General features: G+C 37.6%; 1 long non-coding RNA gene across 1 annotated transcript; it reads right to left on the minus strand.

Moving 5' to 3' along the window:
- Nucleotides 1-18,717: 18,717 nt before the first annotated feature.
- LOC140836189 (uncharacterized) lies at nucleotides 18,718-20,019 on the minus strand. Its single transcript, XR_012119015.1, has 2 exons — nucleotides 19,943-20,019; nucleotides 18,718-19,699 (listed from the first exon to the last, which is right to left on the minus strand). It is a non-coding gene; the product is annotated as an uncharacterized lncRNA (long non-coding RNA).
- Nucleotides 20,020-20,801: the final 782 nt, after the last annotated feature.

The raw sequence follows: 20,801 nt of genomic DNA on the forward strand, positions 1-20,801 counted from the left end.
TCCAAACTGAAGTGGGTCAGTACAGTGTCGTGTATTTGATCAAAGTCTTTTAGTGGATATCCTATCTTCGTGATAGAAGGGGTGACGTAGGAGTTATTCAATTCTCCGAACATCCAGAAACTTACTGTGTCATTACTTCAGTTACCATTTTCAGTTAGATACTCTATCCTTCAGTCAGTTAGTTTTTCCGCAACTGTTTTATTTAGTTTAAATGATTGTTGTTGACCGACGGGATTTTTAGTTTCAGTTTGTAACAGAACTGAACTCATATTGTCGAAGAATATTTTAAAATCGAGCAGTGTTTATTCAACCCCCCTTCTAAACACTCTTTATTCGTTTAACCGATCCTATCAATTTATTTTTCGAGTTAGAATAAATACGAAAATATTAAATAATACATGATATTTGAAATTCCAAGCAAATAAATACATGAATTTCAAAATCTAATGCAAATCATGCATTAATATCAAATTAAGGCTGAGACATCCATCAAATTTGGAATAAAATATTACATACAAGTCAGTTTTTCACAACAAGAAAGTATCTCAATATTTATGGAAAGAGTATCTCAAAATTTATGGAAGCAACAACTCCAAACTATGGAAGGATATCAATCGAATTATGGTAAGATTATCAACCACCCTCTATAAAAAGGAAAAGCTCTCATTCAAAATTTACACCTCATATTACACTCAAATTTTCGTGTTTTGCTCACCAAAATTTGAAATTCCTCTCCAAAATTCTGAAGCAGTATCAAAATTCTGTCTAAGTTTGGAAAATTATTTCTTTCGCTCTAGTGCTGAATCTGATCTTCACCGTTCAAATTATGATTTCATTTGTTTTGAATAATATACCCAAATTTCAGTCCAATACAACGGTTAGTTTTGTTTATATCCTTTGCTTAAATAAAAAATGCTCAGATTCTGGGCGAAAACAGCGTACCTAAGATTTTTCATCCACGAACAGGTTAAAACGATTTTCAAGCCCAATATCCACCGTTCATAATTTATTTGACTTATTTATTAACGTGACGTCCAAGTTTGAGCCAAATCCAATAGTGCAATAAGGCACAAAGAATTTTGAAAAACTACTAATTTTTCGAGCGATCTGTTGCTACGTTTTCGAAGTGTCGGTTGTATGATTATTCTATGGTTTTTGAATTTTTCACATTTTCTTCCAGATCTAAGGTAAGTGGACTTGTTTTAAAAAATGTTGTTTACTAATTATTTTATTTTTTTCGAAAATTACGATCAAGTGCGATTCTTCTTCTACCCATTCTTTATATGATTATCATATGTTTTATGTTTTGGGCACTTAGATGATTCAACTGGATATGGGTGGGAATCCCAATATGTATAATATGTTTATGGCCCTTACACGGTGGGATTGTAAATGTTATATGGCCTCGCTCCCTTAGAGGAGGAAAAATTAAGGACAAATATCAGTAAATCATATAAAATAGAAGAATCTCAGTGCATTGGCCAAAATTATGCTTGTGATTATGATAATGACATGTTATGAGAATCATGTTATGCATGATATGATATGTGGTTTTCGAAATTGAAGCATCCCTTACTTTTCATCTTTAAAATCGGACTAATTATTATTATTAACTTTTATATAAATCATAAACTTTGAAACTCTCCTCGAAAATAACTCAACATTTAAAATCTTAAATGCATAAATCTATAAATCTTCAATCACCAAAATCATACGTCAACTTTTAAAATAATCCAAAACTAGACTTCAAATAAAGCATAAAATTTCTAAATAAATAATCCTCAAGATCTTAACGTAAAAACTTTATATACTAAGTAGGTGCGGAAAATAAAGTCCCTTGGGAGTGTACTGCCGGACTCGATCCACTCAAGCGACAGCGCCTCCCTCAAAATTATCATTACCTGCAACCATCCAAACTTAGTAAGCATAATGACTCAGCACATTCTTATCATACATAGCAAATAATACATATATAGGCACATGCATTAAAATTATAATTTTATTTAAAATAAGCTAGCATAAATTTATAAGCGTAAATAAATCATTAGATCGTAGATCTTTCCATCATCATAAATCATTTTGGGTGCAGTTTGATCTTTGAAGAGACTAGTTGTAATCATATCATTATGTGGTTGACTGATCAGTCTTTGCTCACCAAGTACCTGGGAACGGCGTTAGCAACTCTTGTCACTGGGCCGTGGCCAAATATGAAAATACGATCGTCGGACTCTCTTTGGTACCTTCTCCCGTAAACGGACTCCCTCTGACGTCTTTTCCCTCATGTTATCACCAATCATATAATATATATCACAATTCGCATCCTTCAAAAAAAAATTTCCTCTCTTTTATTTATAAATTATTGTATCCTTCAAAAATCGTAAAATAGTATTTTTCGGGAAAATTCGTAAAACCTTTACTTATATCATAAAAATATCATATTTTCATAATAAACAGTTTAAAAAATTACATTTAGCATGCATAATGATTCTTTGGGACACTTCCAACCCTTTCGAACTACCCGAGACGTAAAATGACCATTTTGCCCCTGAACTCCAAACTTCTCGATGTTGACTAACAAAACCTTGGAGCATTTTAAACACCAATAAAATTCGAAACTTAATATTTTAATCCCAAATTTTAACACAAGTTTTTCATCCCTAAAATAACCCTGTGAGCCACGAGCTATCCTCCCATGGACTACGGTTCGATCATATTTCTATCCCAAGCCAAAACCGAACCTTATCCATTCCTAAACCGCTCGCCTCGCCAAAACCACGAGCCACCACCGAGCCACCCTAGACCAGACCTGACACAGACCCTCTTGGACCCTACATGCGCCATCCCTGACTTAACGCACCAACTCCCAGCCCCAAGCTAAGGCGTGCGCACCCATGCGCAAAAGACCCATGATCACGGATTTCCCTTGTTCGAGCCATCATATCGCAACCACTTAAGAACCCATCTAGTACCATATCAGACCCTATGGACTAGCCTCGATCCACCATGCACGCTCATGCACCTAGGCTGAACCATGCGCCACCTTGCGCTTTAAAGCTACGATTTTTGCCGCCCTAATTCGATCAGCAAAGTTCAACCATTCCAGGACTCTACCTGGCCTCTCAACACCGTCTACACTGAGCCCTTACCAAGCCATAGCCGAGCCCAGGCACACTGCCCTCCTAGCCTAGCCGTAAAACCCATGTAAATCCATCAAACCCTAGCCTCTATCCCTCAACCAGGCACAGCTAATCTTTTTCATGTCCAGCCCCAGTATCGTCCCTTAGTCGACACTTTTCCTAGCACTTTAACGTCTTATATTGGCAATGTACCCATTAGAAATCATAACGTGATTCATATTTGTGTAGAAACGTGACAACTCTGAAAAATATACGACTTACGTTAAATAATTCGATCTAAATGATTTTTCATGATTAAAAACATAAATCATTGGTAATATGATTTGAATGTCACCAAAGAAATTTAAGAAGCAAGTCTTTGCGTTCAAAACGTTCGAATATTTGATTGTTGGCGTGGGTTGTGAAGAAAGATGAACGGACGACGAAAAATCTTTGAACTTTGCTCTTGGAATTTTTGAATTTTAGTGTGTGGTGTGTGCAAATTTCGGCCACTAGGAGTCTAGAAGCCCTAGTATTTGATTTATAAATTTTTAAAATCCTAGTGTTAAAAGTTGGGATTTTATTATTTTAATCCTAGTTAAATTAGGTCCATTAAGCCCCATTTAATTATAAAATAAAATTTTACAATTTTTTTTTCAAAAATAATAATTTTCGGGCCTTTAAAAGTCCTTCGTTTGACTGAAATCGGCTTCCCGGATAAAATCGAGCTCGTCTAGTAAAATAATTCGGACTCTAGCATTTTTAGAAAATTTTCATCTTATTAAATCATTTTATCATGCCTTAAAAATATTTATCGAAAAACAAAATTTCATCTTGGTCGTCTCCGATCTCCTTTCCCCGGCCTACTATCAAATACTCAGATAGAATACTTAATTTCTTGAAATCATGCAATCTAAACTTTTAATCATGTAATATGTATCATTTAATCATTTAAAATCAATTAAGAAATTTAATTAATTTGCATGCATGCGGTTTACTTTGACTGATTTTTGGACGTTAGAAACCATCTCCCCTTAAATAAAATTTTGTCCTCGAAATTAAGACTTACCGAATAACTCAGGGTAGTGACTCCTCATATCTGTCTCGGTCTCCCAAGTAGCTTCTTCCTCCGAGGGATTCAACAACTTGACTTTGACCATTTTTATCACCTTGTTTCGCAGCCTTCTCTAATGTCTGCCCAAGATTCGAGTAGGCAAGCCTCTCCTCATAAGACAAGTTTGGTGTAAGCTATAGTGGCTCAAAATTTAGTGCATGTAAAGGGATTGACATGTAATTTCAGAGCATCGATACGTGGAAGACATTGTTAACTTGTGGGATATTAGGTGGCAACACCACTCGATATGCTAATGCTCCCACTCTATCGAGTATCTCGAATGGTCTGATGAATCTTGAACTGAGTTTGCCTTCCACTCCAAATCTCATAACAACTTTCATATGTGCTATCTTTATAAATACGTGGTCATCGACTGCTAACTCGAGATCTCGTTTTCTTTTATCTACGTATCTTTTCTATATACTTTGAGCAGTCTTCATCTTGTCTCGGATCTTGGCAACTATATCTGCGGTGTGCTGAACTATCTCGGGCCCATCGTAGCTTTTTCTCCTGCCTTTTCCCAATGAATGAGGGATCTACATTTCCTTCCGTAGAGTGCCTCGTATGGATCCATCCCTATTGACTACTGATAACTGTTGTTGTAAGTTAACTCCACTAAAGGTAGCTTCGGTTCCCAGCTCCCTTGGAAATCGATCACGCATGCTCGGAGTAGATCCTCTAAAATCTGTATGACTCTCTCAGACTGACCGTCTTTCTGATGATGAAATTTGGTGCTAAATAGTAGCTTGGTCCCTAAGGCTGTATGCAAACTCTTCAAGAATGATGCAATGAATCATGTGTCTCTGTTCGACACTACGGAAACTGGAATTCCATGCAGTCTGACTCTCTCTCGTATATACATCTCCGCATATTGCGTCATGGAGAAAGTCGTCTTTACTGGTAGGAAATGTACTGACTTAGTAAGACGGTCCGCTATTACCCAAATGGCATTGAATCCTTTCACCGCCTTTGGCAAACCTACCCAGAAATCAATGGTGATGTTCTCACTCTTCCACTTGTGTGGGGACCCGGACGCTAATTCATGTCTTAATCATTATTAATGTCAAAGGTAACAATTAGGAAAGGTGGGACTAAATTTTTTTTTTCTTTATAAATGCGGAAACGTAATAGTAATCTATTTGATATACATCTTAATATCAAAGTACAAGTCATGTACTACATGTCTCTATCTCAATTAGGTTCAACGACTATACATCCAGTGCTGAATCATATTCTGCTTCTGGGCCCGGATCTCCACGCTAACTATAATATCTCATCCTCTTCCTGATCCTGATCCTGTCCCACCTGTTGTCATGCACACATACAAACAAGATAATATCCGGATAACTTCGGTGAGAATTACATTCCCAGTATATCATGTATACATGCATTTCATATAAACAAATATAACAGCATGAAACAAATATTCATAACATGTATCAAAATCAGAAACATGAATCAATACAAACTCTGAATCACACTCCGTGATTCTTAGACTCTGACTCGACTCATCCTAATCTAGGGATCCCGATCTGAATAAGAGCATACACCCACCTACACTCCCAATCGGGATGGTGGTACGTTCTTATTCACGGACTTTGGCTCTTTCCATATCGAATATAGTAATAGAAGAAACTCCAATTAAATCCACTTCGATATAACCAAACATCCGGTGTCTTGACCTATCCGTCACAGACTTTGGCACTTTCGCCAAATCACTATCCCGTGACAATGTGCAATGTGGCCGTGAGGATTCCATCACTATCAGGCACCCCTGTCACGAGATCAATACTCTACGACTAGGCGTATCCGCCTATGACTCAATACAAAAATCAATAGATCAAAGATATCAATTTCATTCAATTGCAAATATCAATGCAATAAGGTAAAGTTTGTGATTTTGGGAAACTCAATTCAAGTCAACTCGAGTTGTGCAATCCCGCATCAACATCAATTTATACCTTTCTCTTCTCGGTCTGACGAGTGAAATCTCGTATTCCAATCTGTCCATACTCAATCTGGCAATGATAATATCAAATAGGCACAATATCAGTATACACTCTCAAATCAATACTGAATATACTGTGTCAATGTACAATTCAATTCAAGACCTGCTCTGATCAATACTTAAATCAAAATACAATCTGATCAATGTCAACGACATGCAATGCAATATCAATCACTACTGAATCTGATCAATATCACTTCACTGATGTTTCAACGGCATAACAATACAATAGCAATAGCCCCGTCAATCCCCATATCACAGATATCATAACACGACTCATAAACAATATCAGTACAATCCATAATCGCAACAATAACAGATCATAATCTCAAATCTGTACAATCTCGCAATACCGGCAATACAATATTAGTATATACGAATCAACAACTCATCTGATCCAAGTCTGAATAATATCAATATACCCAGCGATACAATATCAATCAAATATGAATCCCAACATCTCATGATCGATAACAACATAATTCTGATATCAAATCGGTCTAATCACAATCAAATCAACTCTGAAAATTCATAACAATTTCATACTGTATCTGTTCTTCGATCCGGTTTCGATTATACGATGTCTAGTATGTCAAGAAAAACATATATCAATCAAATCTGATTCTGGCAGTATCATAATTTCAAAGCATGTCAAAAGGTAACAAAACTTACGTTCAGTTGATGCTGTCGTCACTAGAAACACGGTACTGTACTCGGATTCAAAATCGAACGGGCGGATTGTTCGCAAATCTAAATTATAAACTTCGAAGGAATTTTTAAAATCTCCTAAGCCCTTTTTAATATATATATATATATATATATATATATATATACACGTTACATGGTTAAGGGCAAGTGGCAATTTTTCATTTTGCATGACTCGCGCATATGCACGCCCAAGCCTCGCGCATATCCGCGAGGCTTACTGTCTCGGTGCATTACAACTCGCGCATATGCGCGCCTCCATCCGGCACATATGCGCCAACTTCTCTGCCATGCTCGCGCATATGCGCCCGTCCATGTCGCGCATATGCGCCCGCCCATGTAGCGCATATGCGCCAACTACTCTGGACTTCCCGTTGGCTTCTCGCATGGCTCCGCATATGCGCGTACACTTCTCGCGCGTATGCGCAAGGTATTCTGCCACTCACACGCATATGCGCGGATCCTCGTCGCGCATATGCGCGAGGTGTTCTGCCCTCGCACATAATTCGTGTTTTTTCCGTCTTTTCCGGTCTAATCTTTTCCATCTGTAATCACAGCGATTATCCCAAAATCATTTCCGATCACGGTAAATCAAAATCTCGGGCCTTGCATTTCTGCCCCCCTTAAGATACGATTTCGTCCCCGAAATCACAAGAAATCAATTCAGATATCTAATCAGATACTAAGGAGGTGTATACAGAAGCTAAAAGAAAACTCACCTCAATGAAACAATTCTGGAGTTTGTTGTCTCATATAAGATATCGTCTCTCAGGTAACCTCTTTAATGTCATGACGACTCCACTGAACTTCCAACAGCGGAATAGTCTTCGTTCTGAATCATCTTTCTTTCACGGATTTCTGATTTCAATCTGGAATAATACTTCAAGAAATATAATATCATAATATAACTCGAAGTAACTCTGATAAAATCAATCTCAAAATACTGGCTATACAATATCCGTATATACCAATCAACAGCTCATAACAAATCAACATCAACAGCTGCTATCAAATCTTTTTAATTCCGGTTAATTCAATATTCAGTCTTCTGCCTCAAATATCAACGGTCATCTTCCGACGTTGGCATTTTTAGTCTGTCTATTCTGAGCTGTGTTCATTTCTTCTAAATCAGCTTCACTTTTCACTCACATATCTAATCATATCAGGTCCAATCTCAGGAACCTCAATAATACGGATATCATAGGAATCCAAAATCAAGAATTCTTACCGTACATTATTCATTCTTCGGCCATTTCAGGTACGAATCTTACCATCTCCTGGCAAGAATCTGTAATAACTCTGTACTTGATTATCATTTTAGTATCAATTATTCAATCAAAATCAGATATCGCAAGTACAATACAATATACTCAATCTCATTTCTCTATTACTGCAATATATGACGTCTCACAGAATTTCACTGATATTGGCCTTTCCCTCAAAAGGTAAGGAAATCACTACTAAAGTACATACAGACCCAACAGGTAAAACATATATCAATGCAACTCAGTCAAAGATAATTGTAGGAAATGCATTAGTATATATCAATACATATGCAACATAATCATAAAAGATCAGTACCTGCCACTATATCATCACGTGTGTCCTGGGTCTGTTCCTCGATCACTACCACCAGATGATTCTGCTCCCTGAAATCTTCGGGAACCTCTCAGTGGACAGACTTTACCAAAGTGTCCTGGTTGTCGACAAACATGACAACTACCAAATACACCTCGGCATTGCTCTGTGGGATGCCTTCCTCTACAGGTTCTACAATAAAATCCAGTGTAACTCGGGCTATAACCACTGGAGCTAGATGAACCGCTCCCTAACCTCTTAAACTGCTTCTTTTGAGCTTTCAACGGTTCTTTATTTCCACTACTGCTACTACAAATCTCGATTCTGAAAGGCAGTTGCTGTGGTCTCGGTGTTGGAAGAACCTACGAAGCTTCCTTTTGTCTTATCAGAACTGCTTCTGCTCTTCTGGATCTGTTCAGAGTATCGGCAAGGTTATTCGGTGGTTTCACATTTACCAATGTACGTATCTCCGGATTCAATCCCTGGATGAACTGATCAAATACAGCTGTATCGTTCCTAGCCACGTGAGGAGCAAAACGTAGCAAGGTAAAGAACTGGGCCAAATACTCATCAATATTCAGCTGACCCTGTCTTAGATTCACAAACTCTGCACTTTTATCTTGTCTGTATGATACGGGGAAGAATCTTTGATATAATTCAACTTTAAAAATTTTCCACGTAATCACTAAACTACGCTGTTCTAAGGCTTCTTTAGTTACCAGCCACCAACTCCTTGCGATTTCCCGTAACTGGTGCCCGATTAGTTTAACTCTACAATCATATGTGAACCCAAGAAATTCAAACAAAATTTCCATGTCTTCTAACCAATTCTCACAGTCGACTGGCGTCTCAGTACCTTTCAGAATCGGCGGTTGAAATGACTGAGACTTCTTCATCATTGTTTCCATCGGAGTTTCTGACATATCCATCTGGTCAGTCGAAGCACTACGTCGTTCCGGAATTCTTCTAGGGGGTATATCTAATAATCACAGGTGTCAGTGGTAACATGAGACAAATCTGTCTCAATCCCAATTCCGATCAGCTTACCTCTGATCAAGAATTGGTTCCAATCCAATCTCAAATAATACACATTACCAAATTAACTCAGACATTTAGGTAACATGTATCTTTAAACAAAACAGTAAAACATAATATCATGCTAGCACCCACAATGTAATTCAACATTATAATAAATCACATGCTAGCAATCAAAAGCTGGAAAGAAAACCTCAATCTACCCCGCTCACTAGCCTTTATCTCAGTCTCAAGAACCTACAGTTCTAGAACCTACTGTTCTGGAACCTAATGCTCTGATACCACCTGTTGTGGGGACCCGGACGCTAATTTGATTCTTAATCATCTTTGGGACTAATTAATCAATTATAAAAAAACAGGGTCTAAATATTTTTTTAACATACACTATTACATGCTGAACGTAATGGCATTCAGCTATTATACATATCAGTATAAATTAAAGTATGAGTCCTGTACAGCATACATTTATTCAAACTAAGGTTTAACAACTAAACATCAAGTGTCCAAACCTTATTTCTAATCAAAGTCCGTAGTCTCCACTCTAACACGTTCTCTCTTTCATCCCCTGGACCCTGAACCTGTCCCACATGTTGTCATGCACACATATAAACAAGACAACAGCCGGATAACGAGAATTATATCCCAGTATAAATCAACGAAACATGCATTTCATATAACAGAAATAAAAGCATGAAGCATATATTCCTAACAAGTATCGCAATCAGAAACATAAATCAATATCAAACTATAAATCATACTCGTGACTCCACATCTAAAACTAGACTCATTCCTAGTCTAGGGATCCCGGTTTCCAGACATTGGCATTCCATATCGATCACCAGTAATAGAAGAAACTCCGATTCTATCCACATCGATATGGTATCGATAACCAGTAATAGAAGAAACTACAATTCTATCCACATCGATAGCCAATCATCCGGTGACAGACTTTGGCACAATCGCCAATACACTATCTTGTGACATCGTGCAATGAGCCCATGGCGATCCACCACTATCAGGCACTTCTGTAACAAGATTACTCATCTAATACACGCTTCCTACCAATCAATAGAACATCATATAATAATCAAATCAATGCATAAAACTACAATAAGTATGTGATTTAGGGAAAATCAAGTATATCCTACTTGAGTCGATCTCCCAATACCACATTGACTTATAACTTTGTCTTCGTGGTCCGACGAAGTCGAAGTCTCGAAATAAAATCTTTCCATATCAATCTGAAATACAATATCGAATAGACGGTGTCACTGTATCACTCAATTCAAAATATGTGCTGATCAATACTCAAATCAATACATAATCTGATCAATGTCAACGACATACAATGTAATCTCAATCACTACTGAATCTGATCAAAATCAATTTAATGATGTTTCGATGTCATAATAATATAACCTCGATAACCCCGTCAATTTCAACATCGCAGATAAAATCAGACGACTCATACTCAATATCAGATAAAATCAGAACCTAATTGAATTTGGTTTCAACGGCATAACGGTACCATATAAATATACCACGCAATATAATTCAACAGATATCAATTCCTGTAACCCATACTCGATAACAATACAAATCTGATATCAACTCTCAATCAAATCGACTCCGAAAATCGTAACAATTACGCAAACAATCTGTTCTTCATTCTGACTTCTAATATACGATGTCTACTGTATCAGAAATACCATATGTGATTCATATTCAATTCTGACAACATCATAATTTTAAATCGTGTCAAAACTTAATAAACCTTACGTCCAGTTGTAGCCTGCGTTGATAGGAACACGGTGCTGTACTCAGATTCAAAATCAGACGGCCGGATCGTTCACAAATCAAAATCTAAAATCAAAAGCTTACGAATTCCTCAGATTCTTTATTCTTTCTCCTTTTCTGATTGTTGAGGAAATGAACGATTGTGTGTGTGTATATATATATATATATATATATATATATATATATATATTGCATGCAATGGTACAAGTGGCTCGTTGCATGTTTTGAACGTCTCGCACATATGCACGACCCATAGCGGCGCATATGCGCGTGACACAAAGACTCAACGCGTCTTCGTCACGGCAAGCTCGCGCATATGCACGCCCATCGCCGCGCATATGCGCGAGACCTACTGTCTCGTGCAATGCCACTCGCGCATATGCGCGCCTCCACGCCGCGCATGTGCGCCAACTTCTCTGCCCTGCTCGTGCATATGCGCCTGTTCACGTCGCACATATGCGCCAAGCACTCCCCTAGGCTACTGGTCACCTCGCGCATATGGGCGCCCTCACGCCGCGCATAGCGCGGAGTCTTCTGCCAAAACCGAGCATGTGTGCGAACCAACTCGCGCATGTGCGCATATGTATCTCATTTGCACATATTTTGCGTCTGTTCTCGTCTTTCCCGGTCTAATTCCTTTCGTCCATAATTTACATCAATTAATCAAGAAATCATTTCGGATTAAAAGGATAAATTTCTCGGGCCTTACACAACTAGTGCTAAAATCAAGCACTACAACTCTAAGCATATTCTCAAAAATCCGGATAATCAACTCTGACTGTCCGTCAGTCGGTGAATGATATGCAGTATTCAGATATAATCTAGTGTCTAAAGTTTGTTGTAAACTCTATCAAAAGTGAAAAATAACCGAAAATCACGGTCTAAAATAATCAAATTCAGCACTTCATGCAATCTGATCACTTCTTTGGCAGCAATCTCAGTAATATAATCATATATGTACGTCTTCATGCACAAATTAGCACCCGCAGACTTGGTCAGTCAGTCACTCTTAACTCCAATTAATGCTCAATTTCGGGAGGATGGCATTAGCTTCTTCACGAAATCCCTGGAAATGTAATTGTATTTCCATTCAGGAATGGATAAGCTATATAAACAATCTCCTGAATTCATTCCTTCAGTCTTTCTTGGTCGGAAATTCAGACATTTCAGTATATGCTCTGCCATATCTAATTTCATCTGTTTTTTCAAAACTGTCTTTTCAAATTGCCATATCCTTCTGCTATCAGGATGAATGCTGAATGAATTATGATGCATTTCTGATAACATCAGTCATTTTCAATTCGAAATATCTGGCACACACAAATCGGTTATTAACATATAACACGGTGTCACAAACCTTTTATTCTGTTCGATACCCTGTTCTGACTATCAATATCAAGTTCTGCCCATCCTGATCAACTTTCTGAACTGTTTTACTCTCAAAATCAGCTCTGGTTCAGCTTGAATGGTATCGAATCTCAACTGTATACGATATGTATCACATGCTGCTCCCAGAAAAGAACAATTCTCAATCAGATTTAAACAATAGTCAGATATAATAGTCTGCTAAACTCATGCAACTATAAGTTTCTGACACTGATATCATTCTCAGTCAACTAATCATGGCTTCACTGTGCTAGATCAATAGATATATCATCTTCAGATATAACAAACCCTGAATACAATCTGTCTCAATCGAGATGTACATTTCAACAGTTTCTGTATACAATTTTCCGGTTCTCAAAATATTCAATATAATACTCAGATATTTAATAAAATCAATCGTATCCTTCGAATATACCAGAATATCATAGATCAACTAATCAGAGAATCATCAAAATATTCTGAACACAGAGTTTATGAACTCACCAACATAGCTGATACATCCCTAACGAGAAACACTCAATCAGATGTAACTCTCAGTTAGTAAATCTGCTATCTGATCTTTCAAATCCTTCGATTCAATCAGTATCATTCGGTAAGGTGTTTTAAAAATAAAATAGTACGTGGTACCAAGTCAAGGCAGCAATCTCCCTGGCTAGAATCAAACTCAGAGTCTTATCTGGGGAAAAACATTATCACTCTCATGTCACTGGCAAATCAGCCAATGATGGACTCAATTTCAGTAAGTAACTAAATACATAAGGAGTCCCTCTGCTCCTTTCTGTAATGATCGAGTCATAGATAGTACAGATATCAAGGAATTCTCAATCCAGAATCCTTACCGTACAATATTCATTCTTCGGCCATTTCAGGTCCGAATCTTACCATCTTCCGAAATCAGTTTATGGTAACTATGTACTTGATCAGTATATCAATATCAATAATGCAGTCATACTCAGACAACACAAGTACAATACAAGCTAACTCAGTCTTATTCTCATCTCACTGTAGTATACGATATTTCACAGAGTTCACTGATATCAAAACTCTCCCCAAACGGTAAAGAGATAAAATACTACATTAGATATGAACTCAACAGATAAAGCATACATCAATGCAATTTATTCAGAACTTATATACAGGATGTACTAGTATTTCTCAATATATATACGCAGAATAATCATAAAAGATCAATTACCTGCCACTATATCATCAAGTGCATCCTGGGTCTGCTCCTCGATTACTACCACCGCTCTGGCTTCCTGCTGACCCTGGTTGGGATTGAGTAGAGGGTGGTTGGAAAGAGCAAACAACAGAAGATGATCTATCGATCTGAGTCACTGATCTAGATGACTCTGCTCCCAAGAATCTTCGGGAACCTCTCTGTGAACAAACTCTAGCAAAGTGTCTTTGCTGCTTGCAAATGTTGCAACTACCATACTCCTTGGCATTGCTCTGTGAGATGTCTTCCTCCACAGGTTCTACAATAGACCCTGGTATAACTCGGGCTAGAAATACTGGAGCTAGATGAACCGCTCCCTAACTTCTTGAACTGCTTCTTTCGAGCTTTCAACTGTTCTTTCTTCCCAATACTACTACTATCAACCTCCAATTTCAAAGGGGATTGCAGGAATTGGACTGGAGATTGTTGTTGTTTCTGAGATTGGATCACATACAGCCTTTCTTGTTGTCGAATCAAACTTGACTTGGCTCTCTTTGCTCTATTCAAGGCGTCAGAAAAAGTATAGGGTCGCTCCACATTTACCAATGCAAGTATTCCAAGATTCAATCCATTAACAAACCGGTCAGTTACAACTTCATCATTCCCAGCCACGTGAGGTGCAAAACGTAGCAAAGTAGAGAATTTAGCAACATATTCTTCAATGTTTAGCTGACCCTGTTTCAAATTTTCAAACTCTGTCCTCTTGTCCTCTCGGTACAAACCTGGGAAAAACCTTTTATAGAATTCGACTTTAAAGATTTTCCATGTAATCACTATACCATGCTGTTCTAGGGCTTCTCTGGTTGCGATCTACCAACTCTTTGCGACTTCCCGTAACTGGTGCCCAATCAGTTTAACTCTCCGTTCATCTGGGTAATCGAGTGAATCAAATAGCATCTCGATATCGTCGAGCCAACTCTCACAATCACTCGTCGTCTCAATACCCCTCAGAATCGGCGGTTTCAATGATTGAAACCTCATCCACTGTGTTTCCATCAGAGTTTCAAACACATCCATTTGATTAGTCACCCTACTTTCTCGTTCTGGAATTCTCCGAGGAGGTATATCTGATGATCACAAGAGTTAGCAATCACATGAGACAAATCCGTCTCAGTCCCTTTCTGATCAGCTTACCTCTGATCAAGAATCGGTTCTGATTCATTCTCAAATAATACACATTACCAAATCAACTCAGATATTTAGGTAACATGTATCTTCAAAAACATTAAACACATACTGCAATATTAGCATATACAATGTAATTCAACATTATAATAAATTACATGCTAGCAATCACATGCAAGGAAAGAAAACTCATTCTACCCCGCTCACTAGCTTCTATCTCAGTTTCAAGAACCTACAGTTCTAGACCTATTGCTCTGATACCACCTGCTGTGGGGACCCGGACGCTAATTCACGTCTTATTCATTATTAATGTCAAAGGTAACAATTAGGAAAAGTGGGACTAAATTTTTTTTTTCTTTTAAAAAAACAAATGCGGAAACGTAATAGTAATCTATTTGATATACATCTCAATATCAAAGTACAAGTCATTTACTACATGTCTCTATCTCAATTAGGTTCAACGACTATACATCCAGTGCTGAATCCTATTCTGCTTATGGGCCCGGATCTCCACGCTAACTATAATCTCTCATCCTTTTCCTGATCTTGATCATGTTCCACCTGTTGTCATGCACACATACAAACAAGACAACAGCCGGATAACTCCGGTGAGAATTACATTCCCAGTATAAATCATGTATACATGCATTTCATATAAAAAAAATATAACATCATGAAACAAATATTCATAACATGTATCAAAATCAGAAACATGAATCAATAAAAACTCTGAATCACACTCCGTGATTCTTAGACTCTGACTCGACTCATCCTAATCTAGGGATCCCGATCTGAATAAGAGCATACACCCACCTACACTCCCAATCGGGGTGGTGGTACGTTCTTATTCACGGACTTTGGCTCTTTCCGTATCGAATATCGGTAATAGAAGAAACTCCAATTATATCCACTTCGATATAACCAAACATCCGGTGTCTTGTTCTATCCGTCACAGACTTTGGCACTTTCGCCAAATCACTATCCCGTGACAATGTGCAATGTGCCCGTGACGATTCTATCACTATCAGGCACCCCTGTCACGAGATCAATAGTCTACGACTAGGCGTATCTGCCTATGACTCAATACATAAATCAATAGATCAAAGATATAAATTTCATTCAATTGCAAATATCAATGCAATAAGGTAAAGTATGTGATTTTGGGAAACTCAAGTCAAGTCAACTCGAGTTGTGCAATCCCGCATCAACATCAATTTATACCTTTCTCTTCTTGGTCTGACGAAGTCGAAGTCTCGGATTCCAATCTGTCCATACCCAATCTGGCAATGATAATATCAAATAGGCACAATATCAGTAAATACACTCTCAAATCAATACTGAATATACTGTGTCAATGTACAATTCAATTCAAGACCTGCTCTGATCAATACTTAAATCAAAATACAATCTGATCAATGTCAACGACATGCAATGTAATCTCAATCACTACTGAATCTGATCAATATCACTTCACTGATGTTTCGACGGCATAACAATACAATCTTAATAACCCCGTCAATCACCATATCACAGATATCATAACACGGCTCATAAACAATATCAGTACAATCCATAATCTCAACAATAACAGATCATAATCTCAAATCTGTACAATCTCACAATACCAACAATACAATATTAGTATATACGAATCAACAACTCATCTGATCCAAGTCTGAATAATATCAATATACACAGCGATACAGTATCAATTAAATATCAATCCCAACATCTCATGATCGATAACAACATAAATCTGATATCAAATCGGTCTAATCACAATCAAATCAACTCTGAAAATTCATAACAACTTCGTATTGTATATGTTCTTCGATCCGGTTTCGATTATACGATGTCTACTATGTCAAGAACAACATATAACAATCATATCTGATTCTGGCATTATATATATATATATATATATATATATATATATATAGATATATATATATATATATTATATATATATATATATATATATATATATATATATATACACGTTGCATGGTTAAGGGCAAGTGGCAATTTTTAATTCTGCATGACTCGCGCATATGCGCGCCCAAGCCCCGCGCATATGCGCGAGACTTACTGTCTCGGTGCATTACAACTCGTGCATATGCGCGCCTTCATCTGGCGCATATGTGCCAACTTCTCTGCCATGCTCGCGCATATGTGCGCACACTTCTCGCGCATATGCGCGAGGTCTTCTGCCACTCACGAGCATATGCGCGGATCCTCGTCGCGCATATGCGCGAGGTGTTCTGCCCTCGCGCATAATTCGTGTTTTCTTCCGTCTTTTACGGTCTAATCCTTTCCATCTATAATCACATCGATTATCCCCAAATCCTTTCCGATCACGGCAATCAAAATCTCGGGCCTTACAACTTGGGAATGGGAAGTGGTTGGAGTATTTCTGTTGGTCTTTGATGCTCTGCCTTCTCTTGTTGACATGTTAAGCATTCGGGTACGAAGTGCATAATGTCTCGTTTCATACCTGGCCATCAATATAAGAGCTGCAAGTCCTTGTACATTTTTGTACTTCCGGGGTGTATATAATATGGGGTACTAAGAGCTTCTCTCATAATTTCAACTCTAAGTGAGTCCCCACTAGGAACTCATGGTCGCCCTCGATACTTGATGATTCTGTCATCGACTGAATATAACATTCTGCCTTTTGATTCATCTCGTTGTCTCCATTTATGTAGTTGCTCATCGTTAGACTATCCGGCTCGAGTTTTGTCTCGCAGAATAGGTTGTACTATTAAAGTAGCGAGATTAGGGGCCTTTTCCCTAGCATAAACTTCGAGATCAAACCTATGAATTTCCATTTGTAGAGGTTTATGCACTGATAATTGGGCCAAGACTGTCCATTTTCTGCTCAAAGAATCTGCAACTACATTAGATTTACCGGGATGATAGATAATGTCACAGTGTAGTCCATTACAAATTGTATCGATTTTCTTGGTCTCATGTTCAGCTTATTTTGGGTGAAAAAATATTTGAGAATTTTGTGGTCCGTAAAGATCTCGCATTTCTCACCATATTGGTAGTTCTCCCAATTTTAAGCGCAAATACGACTCCTGCAAGTTAAAGGTCATGCGTCAAATAATTTTTCTCGTGTTCTCCAAATTTTTAAGCGCAAACACGACTGCTACAATTCAAGGTCATGCGTCAGATAATTTTTCTCGTGGACTTTCAACTGTCTATAAGCTACTCTATGACCTGATCATGTTGCATGAGAATTGCGCCCAATCCTAGCTATGAAATACAACACAAATTCTCCTTGTTCTGTCGGCATAGCTAGAACTGGCGCAATAGTGAGTGCCTGGTTCAACTGATCAAAACTGTTTTGACACTTTGGTACCCATACAAAGTTCGCATTCTTCTTCGTTAAGGATGTCAAGGGTACTACAATGGACGAAAAACCCTTGATGAACTTCCGATAATAGCCAGCCAAACCCAAGAAACTACGGATTTCTGTTAATTTTAGGCATTTGTCACTCTTTAACTGTTTCAGCCTTAGATGAGTCGACTTCTATTCCAACTGTGAGGGCCCGTTATCCTAATAACAATTTATTAACATGCAATCATGATTAATCAGTTAACAGCGGAAAAGTGAGCTAAAAATTTGCGGTTGGGCCTATAAAAATTTCGGCATGACCTTCCTGTAAATAGGACATACCAGAAAATCAAATACTCAAAATAAGCAACATGTGCCCTCAATAAACACAACAGCATACACACGTGCCAGCCAGACACGATCATGACATATACAAACCAAAATATCATAGAGCCGACAAGGCTCGATAATACCATAATACAATCCTCCAAATATATACATATAGTATCTGGGAGACAGCAACACTACGCAGTACCTAAATACAACTGAGCCTACTCTCAAGGAGCTCTGGTACTTCCCGAGGCTTCTACTCGAGCACCTGAGGTCGAACCACATGTACCACCTGTCATGTCCACACACAAAAGACACGACAGCCCCATCTCGGGGGTCAGTAACCCCAGTACGAGACATCAAGAAACCACGATATATGACATAGAAATGCAATGATGCCATGCATGAATGCAATGCATGAATAGGTGCAAGATATCAGGATATCAGGAGTCAAATGATCGATATCAACAATCATACATATATGCTCAAGCTGGTCCACGAAGGCAGCGGACCGTGCCTGGGATATGGCCCAGCCTCGAAGCCAGCAACTACCTAAGCCGGACCAAATCAAGGTAGCCAAATATCTCCAGAACACCATAACACATCATACATATATAACGGATCTCAACCGAAATATAACTGGATCTCAATAACAGATAGGCTCAATATGATATGTTTCAGTGGTATTGATGTGTCTAACTAAAATAAAATGTGTGTGAACAAAAGAAATATTTTGTTTTATTTTGCACATCAATTACCAACTGATAATATGCGAGTCAGCATATAATATCACATAAATCAACAAATAGCAAATAAATCATACACAGGATCATCAGATGCCTCTGTCAGACATCGTGAAAATAACTGATCTCTACGTACCTCAACTAATTTACCAGTAACTTAAATCCTCAAGAAAGTCCTGGAATTGCCAACTCAGACAAATCACCTGAATATTAATTTAAATGGTCTTATTATCATATAACAATTTCATAACCATTTAAATTCTCTAAAAATCCAATTTCAACTATTTAGATATTTTAAATTCTTAAAATTCCAATATTGGACTAAAATGCCTAAATCAATTATTTCTATTTTAATTCGCGCAAAACATCGAACTAACTGATACTCGATTTATTCATCTCACTAATTCAAAAATCTCTCGTAAAATATTCTGAAATTTGTTCAATACCTCGAATCAACTCAAAGTTTGTACCTACATCCAAAAATATAACCAATATCAATATTGATATCAAATTTAACCAAAAAATGGAGAAATCCTTGGACAATTTCTGGAATCATAGTTTATACCTCAATATATATACCAAAAGGAAGCTTATGACCCAAGGAACAAAACACCTCAATCAATTTTTAGTTTCGAGCGACGGAGGACGGCGAATTTAGCGATGGAAGAGGCGACGTTTTTTTGCCGGGTTTTCGGGAATCACGATTTTACCTCGCAAGAGTGGTATCAATGGAAAGCTTACGTCAAGAGCTTTCCAACCGTATATTTATTTGAATTTTTCGGCGACCGGTGAGGCCACAATCGGCGGTCAAAGTCGCGAAAATGGGTTGAAGCTTTCAAATGAAAGTTACGGGTTTCTGGAATTTACGGGGAGAGAGAAAGTGGTTTTTGGATGATTATTATTATTTCATATTACATATATATATATATATATATATATATATATATATATATATATATATATATATATATATATATATATATATATGATATATATCTTATAGGTGTGTTTATGTTTTATCTTTTCGGTTCGAACTTGACTCGGTCTATTTTATTTCAACTTCCGTGTGCTATAACATTTAAATATGCATAAACACACAATTTAATTATTTGGCTTAATTATTTTAAATTCCTCAATTTAAAATAATTAATCAGAATTATCGCCAAATAACACGTAATTAAATTGGGTCATTACATGAGATCCATGAAGATCGCTGGGACATTAGTCAGTCCAAAAGGCATAAAAAAATTCATAATGCCCATAGAGAGTTCTTAAAGTCGTCTTATACACATCTGCCTCCTTCAC

Source organism: Primulina eburnea, chromosome 7, assembly GCF_022965805.1.
Source record: "Primulina eburnea isolate SZY01 chromosome 7, ASM2296580v1, whole genome shotgun sequence".
Taxonomy (NCBI): Eukaryota; Viridiplantae; Streptophyta; class Magnoliopsida; order Lamiales; family Gesneriaceae; genus Primulina; species Primulina eburnea.